Source organism: Panthera onca (genome assembly GCF_046562875.1).
Source record: "Panthera onca isolate mPanOnc1 chromosome E1 unlocalized genomic scaffold, mPanOnc1 haplotype 2 h2.Chr16_ul_13, whole genome shotgun sequence".
NCBI lineage: Eukaryota > Metazoa > Chordata > Mammalia > Carnivora > Felidae > Panthera > Panthera onca.
In genome coordinates this window covers 350166-363136 of record NW_027675812.1, presented here as the reverse complement: position 1 = coordinate 363136, position 12971 = coordinate 350166, and the positions used below count along the sequence as shown (strand labels likewise).

At 37.7% G+C, this 12971-nt stretch overlaps 1 pseudogene; it reads right to left on the bottom strand.

Annotated features, from left to right (window-relative positions):
• The window catches only part of LOC145715134 (EF-hand calcium-binding domain-containing protein 13-like), a 99009-nt pseudogene that overhangs the window by 13619 nt on the left and 72419 nt on the right, over positions 1-12971 (bottom strand).

Below are 12971 nucleotides of genomic sequence, written 5' to 3'. Positions count from 1 at the left end.
ATAAAATAAATTTCCTAGGAGAATAAAAATTACCAAAACTGACAAAATAAAACAGAGGATGGCAATAAGCAGTCCACCAAAATCAAAGTCAAAGATGAATAATAAACTAGAAAAAAAATGGCAATAGACAAGACAGAACATTAATGTCCCTTATATATAAAGAGCTATTTAAAAAAAAAAAAGAGCTATTTATAAATTCATATGAAAAAGACAATCTAATTAAAATAAAAGAAAAGCATATTCGACAATCATATGAAAAATGTTTTACCTCACTAGTCATTAAAGACATGCATATTAAAACAATAATAGAATTCTTTTACCAGCAGAATTTTCAATAAATAATATCCATTACTGATAAAAGTGTGAATTTTTACAAACTTTTTGGAGGATAATTAAGCAGTAGCTGTTAACATCTCACATCTGCATATATTTCAGTCTAGCAGTGTGACTTCTGAGGGTTTTATCCCCCAGGAGAACTTTATGCACATATATACATACAACAATGCTCATCAAAATGTTTCAGTGGTGAAAAATTGGCAAATTTTCAGATTTTTAATTGGCAAATATCATCAAAAGTGTTGTGGATAAAATGACAGTACATCCCCCAAATGGAATATTATTGCAGTCTTTAAAAAGAATGAGGTTGCGGGGCGCCTGGGTGGCGCAGTCGGTTAAGCGTCCGACTTCAGCCAGGTCACGATCTCGCGGTCCGTGAGTTCGAGCCCCGCGTCAGGCTCTGGGCTGATGGCTCGGAGCCTGGAGCCTGTTTCCGATTCTGTGTCTCCCTCTCTCTCTGCCCCTCCCCGGTTCATGCTCTGTCTCTCTCTGTCCCAAAAATAAATTAAAAAAAAGTTGAAAAAAAAAAAAAAAAAAAGAATGAGGTTGTTTATGATACAATGGAACATGGAACAATATCTAAGATACACTGTTAATTTCTTTAAACCTGCAAGTCGTGGAATATTATGGACATGGTAATTTTATTTTAAATTTTTTTTTTAACGTTTTATTTATTTTTGAGACAGAGAGAGACAGCGCATGAACGGGGGAGGGGCAGAGAGAGAGGGAGACACAGAATCGGAAGCAGGCTCCAGGCTCTGAGCCATCAGCCCAGAGCCTGACGCGGGGCTCGAACTCACGGACCGCGAGATCGTGACCCGGGCTGAAGTCGGACGCTTAACCGACTGAGCCACCCGGGCGCCCCCATGGTAATTTTATTTTAATTAATTAATTATTAATTAATTGATTTATTTATTTAGAGAACAAGCAGGGGCAGAGAGAGAAGAAAACAGAGGATCTGAAGTGGGCTCTGTGCTGACAGCAGAGAGCCCAATGTGGGGCTTGAACTCACAAACCATGAGATCATAACCTGAGCCAAAATCAGACATTTAACCAACTGAGCCACCCAAGTGCGTCTAATTTTTAAATAATATCAGAATACACAAATATTCATAGATTCAAATAAAAAAGGCTAAAGGGATATTTACCACACTTTAACAGGGATATTTCCAGAAGGTGACATTACATGAGCCTTGCACTTTATATCTCTTACATTTCTGGTCACTAAATTTTTTTATAACAGTTTCAAAATTACCATTATTATATAATAAAATGTCCTTACTTTAGCTATTGGAAAACATCATAACCTTGTCATTTTCCCAATCTTTTCCATTCAAATACAAATTCTTAAATGAAAAACAAATGTAATCAAGTTTGCCATAACTGGAAGAGTTCAAATGTAGATGAAACAAACATTTGGCACAGATACTACAAAGAAGATCTGAGCACCAAATATAATGTTTGGCTACGTGACCTCTGAATGAGTCCTGTGTTGTTTGCCATTCAACAGTTTTACCATAAAGTTCTTACCAACAAAAGTGGAAAATTTCTGAGTGTCCTTCAAAGCCCTCATACAGTCTTTAACATTCACCACGTTGTCATCTGTAAGAGAGAGAGGGGAGGGGAACAGACAAGAATCCCTGGAAAACGTAATATTAAAAAGCTCATATGAAAATCAAAACCAGCATACAATTTCTTTACTTTACATACAAGATACTTGGGATTCATTTTCACCCACTGTGCCTTGCAATTAACCTTACAAGATTGTAGATACGCTAGTTCTGATTCTACCTGTAAGGCAACTAACCTACTAAGAAAGTTGTAAGTCCAATAACTTTACTTGGTACAAACCAGCAAAGCTAGGTTTTCTATTCACAGAGCTGGAATTTCCAAACTATGTGTTAGTCACTAAATCAAGATCTATCTAAAGAGAGTGGATACCAATGAGCCCACTCCCCCACAAAATTTCTACCTGCTTGCTAAGAGTATTCTCATTAACTGTAAAAAAGGACTTTAAAAGAAAGTCTCCTCTTTAAGGACATTTACAGCAATACAAGCAAATACCTATAGATATTAGCTCAAAGGAGCCCTATTCGCTTGAACAAAAACCTTGCACACTTTCTTCAGTTACTCCTACCCAAAACAAAAAAATGGATAATAATATTTAAATGCTTACCAGAAACAAGATCTGACTGAAGAATTTTCTCTACCTCTTCTTCAGGTGACTTAATCCCAATATTGCCTAGAAAGCTCTCCAAGTTCTTCCCAGATATCATGTCACCTTCAAGCCCATCAAGAGCTAAGACAATGTCTTGTAACTCTAGAAACAGAAAAAAGTGATTCGGTAATTGAACTAACCTCTGACTTAAAAAACAACAGTAGCCATCACTCAAGACTTTTGTCAGTGGTAGTCCATGATTTATGATCACCTCTTGAATAAGAAATCTCAGTGAAGAATCCAGCCCTCAGGAAATTCTAAGTCCAGCAAAACAATATGCTTGGTCTGCCATGTTTCTTTGGTGCTAATATAAAATTGGCACAACCAAAATGGTTGCTATGGCTGAATTTTTCACTGCAATGACACAAAGTAGTTATTTTAAACTAGAGCTCTAATGGTAGCAAACAAAATTAACTCATCCTGGTGGAAGTGAAATAGATTTCAGAATCATGAGAAATGTAAAATTGTAAACACAAGTATCACAAAGACTCACTCACCTTTTCTTTTCAATTCTACCAAGATCCAGTTGTACTCTGGCATCTGGAATTTTGCTTTATTTCCAGCCCTTTCAAAGGAGGCGGTGTTAAGTACATTCAAATCCTGGCTCCAGGATTTGTGACCTGAAACTATCTGACCTTGAGCAAATTATTACTATTTAACCCCTCTATCAAATTCAGTAGTCTTATATCTAAAATAATTTAATAATACTATCTACCTCACACAGTTAATATGGAGATTAAATATATGATGTATGAAAAACACTTAAAACAACATTAGGTATATAGCAAACACTAAGTGTCATATTAATAGCAATAAAGTTACTATTATTATTATTATTATTATTATTATTATTAAGCCTTCAGGAATAGCTGCAAACAGTAATCACAGCTTCTTAGTACCTTCGATCCCGCTTCACTTTCTGTCCCCCTAACATCTCAGCGAGGCAACTGCAAATGACAGTCACCTAAAAACCTGTATCAGCTCTGCTTGTTTTACCTAAAGCTTGGTTCCCTTTAAAATATGGTTTCTTTGCACAGACACCTTAAGAGGAGTCTGCTCATCCTCCCATGCTCCACATAGGACCAGGAAGCAGAGAAACACTCCTAAGATTCTGCTGTCTGGCTATTTTAGTTCCACCTTCAATCAAACCTATCCCTCCCCTGAGATTCAGGCCTGTCATTGACCTACACTACCCTCCGGACACCATCATCTACTGACTTTCTGATCACTCTTTCACCTTCTTGGAGGATCTTTGGTCACCCTGCTCATAATCCTCCCTCAGCCCCATTTCCCATTATCATCTGATGACAATAAGAATGACCTTGACCTCTCAACTCCAAAAACTTTCACTTCCTTTCCAAAGTCATCCAGATCAATGGCTATCCTTAATCCTCATCAATACCTAGAACTGCCTGCCCAACCTCTAAAATCTTCAACTACAAGATCAGACACTGACCATAATCCCTTAAAACTGTGTGTATACTGAAGGAAAGCATAGAACTTGATCCACAATATGCCTGTTTTCTCAGCCCCTCCAAGTTTGTCAACAAATAGTCCAGGCACAGTGAACTAACCTTATCAGTCAGTAATGAAGGGAACAGTCTGAGCATATGACAGTCAACCTTGCAAGGAGACTTTTCTAAAAAGAGCAGTTTCAGGCCTGCTATGTTAACACTTTTCTTCCAGGGTGGCCCTTCCTCACTCTTCCCTGTAATTATTGGCCTTTTCTTGCACTGGCTGACAGATTCCAGTGTCAACCCCCAATCATTATGACCAGCTCCCAGATTCAGGTACCTAAACTACACCTTTCTCCTTTTTCACTGTTCTCCTTTCTCAATGGTTTAGTTTCCATTTTTTTTTCCTTCCTCCACATAAAAAGTTATCTGTCCTGAATACCAGTCTTTCTGAACTCTGTTTTCTGATTTCAAAATTAACTACCATTTACCAAGTATATAGTATGTGCCTAATAATTAGATTATGTGCTTTATATGTGTTTTTGCAGTTGATCCTGACAACTCTAGGAGAAACGTGATTTTATTAGCTTCCTTGTTTTAAAGATGAGGAAACCAGAATGACCTACAGAGACTACCCAGCTGGTAAGTCAAAAACCCACAAACCACCATGTATCAAACTCCATAGCCCATGTTCTTTTCTACCTGTATGCATTGTTTCCTATAGCACGGCTAATCTATTTCACTATACTATATTGATGCTAATTATGTTACGTGACCCAGGTAACATATTTATATGTCAACAGGGAATTATTAAGTACTTTTCTTAACCTAAAAGAGAAACAATGATGTTAAAAATTTTATACCAGGGCAGAGTGGTTATGAAAAATCTGAAAAGTATCTATCTACTTCTTTACACCCAGAAATGACTCCGCTTCCGTTTTCCTAAACATATACCTATGTTGTTATTCTTCTCCTGACAGCGCTCATTGACCAAACAGTCATTTGAATGTTATTCAAATAAATTACCAGTGATAATTAAGTTTTAAACTTATTTTCCCAATAGAAAAGTACACAAACTCCATGAGTATGATCTCCATTGGTTTTAGGTCTATGATTTAACTTTTAAGCAAAAATGGAAGTCAAGTGGTAGGAAATAGCCATGGTACCAAAATGCACATGGTCACTCTTGTATGTTAACAAAATCCAAAGAAAGGAACATGAGGAATGTCTACTAAAGGAAGAGGTAGAAGATTTCTGAGAAATTCTATAATATATAAGCCTTTACACAGGGTAGAGTCCTAAGTCTGAGGCTAAAAATGGTATAGAAAATTTTCATATCTGAAAAATTGTAAAGCTAGTATCTGACTTTACATAAAGTCCAGAACAAAACACACACACACACACACACACACACACACACACACACACACACACAAATAACAACAACAAAAAAAGGGATTTAAAATAGGTTACACAGGCCCCATTCCAGAAAAAGGCATTTTTCTTTCATCATGGATGCTGCCAACTTTTAATCAAAATCAAGTTTTGCCTGCCTTAAAACAGATCAATGCCAACATGGTAAGCAGAAATTAACAGAACTAGAAATTCTAAAAAACAAAACACAAAGACATCCATTCAATAAAAGTAAATTTAACAGTCACAAATAATTTACTAGTTACCTTTTAACCTGGAGGCATCACGAATATCCTTTACCACTTGTCCAAATTCTTCTATTTGTACTTCATCATCTTCTGCAAGAAAAACATTTTTTTTCAGTTTATTTATTTATTTTGAGAGGGGGGGGGGGAGGGGAAGAGAGAGAGGGAGAGAGAGAATCCCAAGCAGGCTCCATCCTGTCAGCACAGAGCCAGACAAGGGGCTCGAGTCCACGACTGTGAGATCATGACCTGAGCTGAAATCAACAGTTGGACAGTTAACTGATTGAGCCATTCAGGCACACCCCCACCCTCCCAGCCTTTTTCCTTTTTTAACATACACCATGGTCAAAAAGAGGATCCTAGGTCGGGAATGCTTACGTTCTTTCTCACGTTTCTAAAGCTCTGTTGAAATACTTAAGCAGTTCACTTGGTCATTTCCCCCACTTTATTCAGAGAAACTCAACTTTTATGATTTATATATTGAGGGACTCTGTAAGATTTCATTTAGAAGAAAAGGATTCTACTGCTTTACCAGCACCAAATATAAATACAAAACCAAAAATAACAAGGTTCAAAACTTTGCAAACCACTGCATTAAAATAGGAATTAAATCACATTGTACTGAAGGTCCAATAAAAGGTCTCAGTAAAAGAGAGGGAAAAAAATCGCTATTATCAGGTAGTATCATATTTTCATCAACCCTCTTCATCTCAAATATGTTAATAAACAAAACAACCAACACACTTAAAGTTCAAAATTACCAGTCTCACTTAAACAGGAGCTTAATGAAGAAAAAGGGGTAAGTAATCCTCACAGGGAAAGACAGTTCTTTGACAAAGACCGTAGACAGCATGCTCTTGTTACGAGGCTAGTTTTGCATAAACATTTCACATAAAAGAGTGTAACAGTACATTTGTAACTTCAAGGTATGAAAAATACGAAGGAGTGGAAATGTTCACCTGTGGTTGTGTACTACCTGTCTCCTACATGCAGAACATCAGCAGTAAATAATAGTCTTATTTGAAAAACTGTAGAGGTGCCTGGGTGGCTCAGTTGGTTAAGCGTCCGACTTCGGCTCAGGTCATGATCTCATGGTTCATGAGTTTGAGGCCCACAACGGGCTCTGTGCTGACAGCCCAGACCCTGGAACCTGCTTCTGATTCTGTGTCTCCCTCTCTCTCTGCCCCTCCCCCCACTCCTGCTCTGTCTCTCTGTCTCTCTCTCTCTCAGAAATAAATGCTAAAAAAAAATTTTTTAAGAAAAATTATAGTCCATGGTCTTTGTTTTACTTTGTAAACTCATTTTTGTTTTGTTTGAATCTTTTTTTACTTGCTAACTTAGTAGTGGTGGTGGCCACCACAAAGTCTATTTTACAGTATGGATATCTGAAGTCATGTTAATAAAAAAACGGGAATAGATCTCTTAACATTTCCTAACAGTCCCCTCTGTGTTCACGGGATATGCCATTTTCCAGTTACATGTTACACAACTTGAAGGTAATCAATGCATATTTGATCAATTTAGAGTAACAATAAATTAGATATTAACATTTTTTCTGTTGGACAACCAAACAATCTGAGGTTTCTTTATATTTTCTAAGTGTATATATTGGCATATCAACCAAGTACAAGATACAAGGAAAAAAAAAAGATTGACGAAAGGCAGACCGACAGTCTTATGTATCTTTTAATTGTAATATTTGGAATACTTACCATCCACTGTTGTTAATTTCAGCACAGCTAGGAATTCATTTTTTTTCAAGTTACTATTCAAGTTAGACAGAGTGGTCCACAGGTGAGAAATCTTCATCTTCCCTTTGCTGAGATTATGGAGGTTTTCAATAGCATCAGGCAATACTGAAAGGTAGATCACACACAAGTTTTACAACACCCTTGTCCAAGAAGTTAGTACAGTTAAACTATTACCTGGAACAGTCAGGAATTAAGGTTTTTATGGCTAAGAAGAATAACAAATACGTTATAAATGATTGCCAATTTTCAAATATTAAAACACAATAAAATATTGAACACCAAAATTAGTGTTTCTTTGAGGATTCTGAAATATTTCAAGAACTTATAGTGACCCACTGCTGAATAACCAATATAAAGAGTCATTTTCATTGACTTATAGATTTACAGAAGTCTGAATTCATAAACAACTCCAACTGATTAAACCATGAATTAAACCATAAAACCAAAATAGCTTTTGCTCTACATCTCCCCCGAACATCGTTCCCTGGATCTTACTTTCTCTTCAATCTACTACTGCAGACCATGGAAAGAAATTTTGTGGGGTTTTTTGTTTTGTTTTGGTTTTGGTTTTAATTCCAATGGAAAACCTTTGGAAGGTTTAAGGGGCAGGGAGTGAAATTATCTCATTACCAATGTGTAAAAGGATCACTCTACTACTGTATAGAGAACAGACTCTCTGGAAGATCAAGCAGTTAGGAAGCTAGTTCAGAGAAAAAGATGACAGTGGCTTCAGCAAGGGTAACAGTGATGAGAACAAGAAGTGGACAAACATAGGACGTGTTTGGAGAATAAAACTGGAAGTATTTTTAAAATTTTTTTTTAATTTAAGATTTTATTTTTAAGCAATCTCTACACCTGATTGTGGGGCTCAAACTTACAACCCAGAGATTAAAAGTCGCTCGCTTTATCAACTGCACCAGCCAGGTGCCCCAAGACTGAGAGTATTTACTGATGAATTGAATGAGAAGCTGGGGCCATGAAGAACTCCTAGGTTTAGAACTTAGCAGCTGAGTGGACAGTGGTGTCGAAAACTGAGGTAAGAGAGCCTAGGTAAAGAATAAGATCGTTGGACAGCAAGAATTCTTTTTTATACATATTAAGTATGAGATACATGGGGAGTCAAAAGAACAGCAATATTATTTAAAGCAATAAGATGATTCGGGAAGAGGCTTAGAGAATGGGACTCAGAATGGATCCTGGGATCATGCTAATATAAAATCCAGTCAGAAAAGAAGGAGCCAGAAAACAAGACCAAAAAAGAGCTAGGTCTACAATGGAATATTATTCCGTTATGAGAAAGAAGGAAATCCTGACATTAGGGACAAAAGAGTGACAAGCACTATGCTTGGTAAGATAAATCAGAGAAAGACAAATACTTATAAGGTCTCACATCTGAAAAAGCAGAACTCAGAAACAGAGTAGAATGGTGGTTACCAGGAAATTAGGAAGAGGCTGGTCAAGGGTACTAATTTACAATTAGAAGATGAATAAATTCTGGGCATCTAAGGCACAGCATTGTGATTATAGTTAGCAATACTATATACTTGAATGTTGCTAAGAGAATAAATCTTGGTGTTCTCACCACAAAAAAAGAAATGATCATTATGTGATGTGATGATGCTGTTAGTTAACACTATGGTGGTAATCGTATTGCAATATATAAGTGTATCAAATCAACACTTTGTACACCTTAAATTCACACAATGTTATATGCCAATTATATCTCAATTTTAAAGAAAAAAAAGGAAGAGCCAATAAGGTGGGGAAAAAATGAGATGACGGTGTCACAGAAAACATAAGGAGAAGAATTTTGAAGAATAAACATATTAAATTAAAAATAATGGTTGAATCATTATGCTGCACACCTGAAACTAATGTAATACTGTATGTTAATTACACTTGAGTTAAAAAAAAAACTATAGAGGTAAATAAGATGAAAATAGAAAATTGGCAAATGGAGTTAACAAAGTGAGATTTAACTTTTGTAAAAAGCTAAGGTGGAATGTCAAGGTCAAAAACCTGAATGAGTGGGTTTTTTTAAGTTTATTTTATTTCTATTTTGAGAGAGACAGAGAGAATGAGAGCAGGGAAGGGACAGAGAGACAGTGGGAGACAGAGAGACAGCAGGCTCCATGCTGTCAGTCAGCACAGAGCCCAACATAGGGCTTGAACCCACGAAACTGTGAGACCATGACCCGAGCCAAAATCGAGAGTTGGATGCTCAACCAACGGAGCCACCAAGGCACCCCATGAATGAGTGTTTTTATTTTTTATTTTTGAATGTTTATTTTTGAGAGAGAGAGAGAGAGAGAGAGAGAGAGAGAGAGAGAGAGAGAGAGCATGAGCTGGAGAGGGGCAGAGAAAGAGGGAGACACAGAATCTGAAGCAGGTTCCAGGCTCTGAGCTGTCAGCACAGAGCCTGACACAGGGCTCAAACAGCTCAAACAGCACAGAGCCTGACACAGGGCTCATGAACAGCATGATCATGACCTGAGGCAAAGTCCAACGCTTAGCCGACTGAGCCACCCAGGTGCCCCCTATAAAGAGAGAACTGGCAATATAGAATGACAATAGCCAGATTCCCCTTCAATTTCCAATGCAAAACACACTCTATACTGAGTTAAAATATCAATAAAAATAATATTTGGTGATGAATTGAATCAGGGAAGTGGAAGTGGTGGAGCTAGGGCCATAAGGAAAAAAAAGACCAAGAATGACTCCTAACTTTTCAGCCTAAACAACTGAGTGATAAGCTCAATAGAAAGGAAAATCACCAGATGCCAGAAGTGAGGAAGAATTATTGTGTGTGTGCCTGAGCTGACGCCATGGCAGTCAGATGGTATAATGCATAAGTAGAGAACATAAGCTCTGAGTTGCTTTTTTTAAAAATTAATGCACTTATTTTGAGTGAGAGAGAGGGCATGCGGAAGGAGCAGAGAGAGGGAATCCCAAGCAGGCTTCTCACCGTTGCATGGATCCTGATGCAGGGCTTGAGCTCACAAACTGTGAAATCATGACCTGAGGCGAAATCAACAGTCAGATGCTTAACTGACTGAGCCACCCAGGCGCCCCATGAGTTGCCTTTTTTTTTTGAGAGAGAGACAGAGTGTGTGCATATGGGAGAGGGGCAGAGAGAGAGAGAGAATGCTTTTTTTTTTAAAATATAACTTATTGTCAAGTTAGCTAACATACAGTGTGCTCTTGGCTTTAAGAGTAGATTCCCATGATTCATCGCTTACATACAACACCCAGTACTCATCCCAACAAGTACCCTCCTCAATGCCCATCACCCATTTTCCCCTCCCCCACAGTCTCCCCATCAATCCTCAGTCGTTCTCTGTATTCAGGAGTCTCTTATGGTTTGCCTTCCTCCCTCTTTGTTTGAAACTATTTTTTTCCTCTTCCCTTCCCTCATGGTCTTTGGTTAAGTTTCTCAAATTCTACATATGAGTGAAAACATGATATCTCTCTTGCTCTGACTTATTTCACTTAACATAATACCCTCCAGTTCCATCCATGTTGTTGCAAATGGCAAGATTTCATTCTTTCTCATTGCCGGTAGTATTCTGGTGTGTGTGTGTGTGTGTGTGTGTGTGTGTGTGTGTGTGTGTGTGTGTATCACATCTTTTTTATCCATTCATCAGTGGATGGACATTGGCTCTTTCCATAATGTGGCTATTGTTGATAGTGCTATTATAACATTGGGGTACACGTGCCCCTATGAATCAGCACTCCTGCATCCTTTGGATAAATTCCTAGTAGTGCTATTGCTGGGTTGTAGGGTAATTCTATTTTTAATTTCTTGAGGAACCTCTACACTGTTTTCCAGGGAGGCTGCACCAGTTTGCACTCCCACCAAAAGTGCAAGAGGGCTCCCATTTCTCCACATCCTCACCAACATCTGTTGTTTCCTGAGTTGTTAATTTTAGCCACTCTGACCTGTGTGAGGTGGTATCTCAGTGTGGTTTTGATTTGTATTTCCCTAATGATGAGCGATGTTGAGCATCTTTTCATGTGTCTGCTGGCCATCTGGATGTCTTCTTTGGAAAAGTGTCTGCTCATGTCATCTGTCCATTTCTTCACTGGTTTGTTTGTCGGGTGTTGAGCTTGGTAAGTTCTTTATAGATTTTGGATACTAACCTTTATCTGATATGTCATTTGTAAATATCGTCTTCCATTCGATCAGTTGCCTTTTAGTTTTGTTGATTGTTTCCTTGGCTGTGCAGAAACTTTTTATCTTGATGAGGTCCCAATAGTTCATTTTTGCTTTTATCTCCCTTGCCTTCAGAGACGTATCAAGTAAGAAGTTGCTGTGGCTGAGGTCAAAGAGGTTGTTGACTGTTTTCCCCTCTAGGGTTTTGATGGTTTCCTGTCTCACATTTAGGCCCTTCATCCACTTTGAGTTTATTTTTGTGTATGGTGTGAGAGAGTGGTCCAGTTTCATTCTTCTGCTTGTTACTGTACAGGTCTTCCAGCACTATTTGCCAAAGAGACTTTCTTTTTTTCCTTGGATACTCTTCCCTGCTTCATCAAAGATTAATTGGCCATACCTTTGTGAGTCCAATTCTGGGTTCTGTATTCTACTCCACTGGTCTATGTGCCTATTTTTGTGCCAATACCATACTGTCTTGATGATTACAGCTTTGTAGTAGAGGCTGAAGTCTGGGATTGTGATGCTTCCTACTTTGGTTTTCCTGTTCAACATTACTTTGGCTATTCAGGGTCTCATGTGGTTCCCTACAAATTTGAAAGATTGTTTGTTCTAGCTCTGAGAAGAATGCTGGTGCAATTTTGAGTGGGATTACACTGAATGTGTAGATTGCTTTGGGTACTATCCACATTTTAACAATATTTTTTCTTCCAATCCATGAGCCTGGAATGCCTTTCCATTTCTTTGTGTCTTCTTCAATTTCTTTCATAAGTTTTCTACAGTTTTCAGCATACAGATCTTTTACCTCTTTGGTTAAACTTATTCCTAGGTATTTTATGGTTCTCGATACAATTGTAAATGGGATCGATTCTTTGATTTCTCTTACTATTGCTTCATTCTTGGTGTATAGAAATGCAACCAATTTCCGTACATTGGTTTTATATCCTGCGACTTTGCTGAATTCATGTATCAGTTCTAGTTTTTTGGTGGAGTCTTTTGAGTTTTCCATGTAGAGTATCATGTCATCTGCAAAAAATGAAAGTTTGACTTCTTTGCCAATTTGGATGCCTTTTATTTCCTTTTGTTGTCTGATTGCTGAGGCTAGGACTTCCAACACTATATTAAACAACAGTGGTGAGAGTAGACATCCCTGTTGTATTCCTGATCTCAGTGGGTAAACTCTCAGTTTTTCCCCATTGAGGATGATATTAGCTTGGGCTTTTCATATGTAGATTTGATGATGTTAAGATATGTTCCTTCTATCCCAACTTTCTGGAGGGTTTTTACTAATGATGCTGTATTTTGTCAGATGCTTTTTCTGCATCTATTGACAGGATCATATTGTTCTTATCCTTTCTTCTATCGATGTGATATACCACATTGATTGATTTGCGAATATTGAAC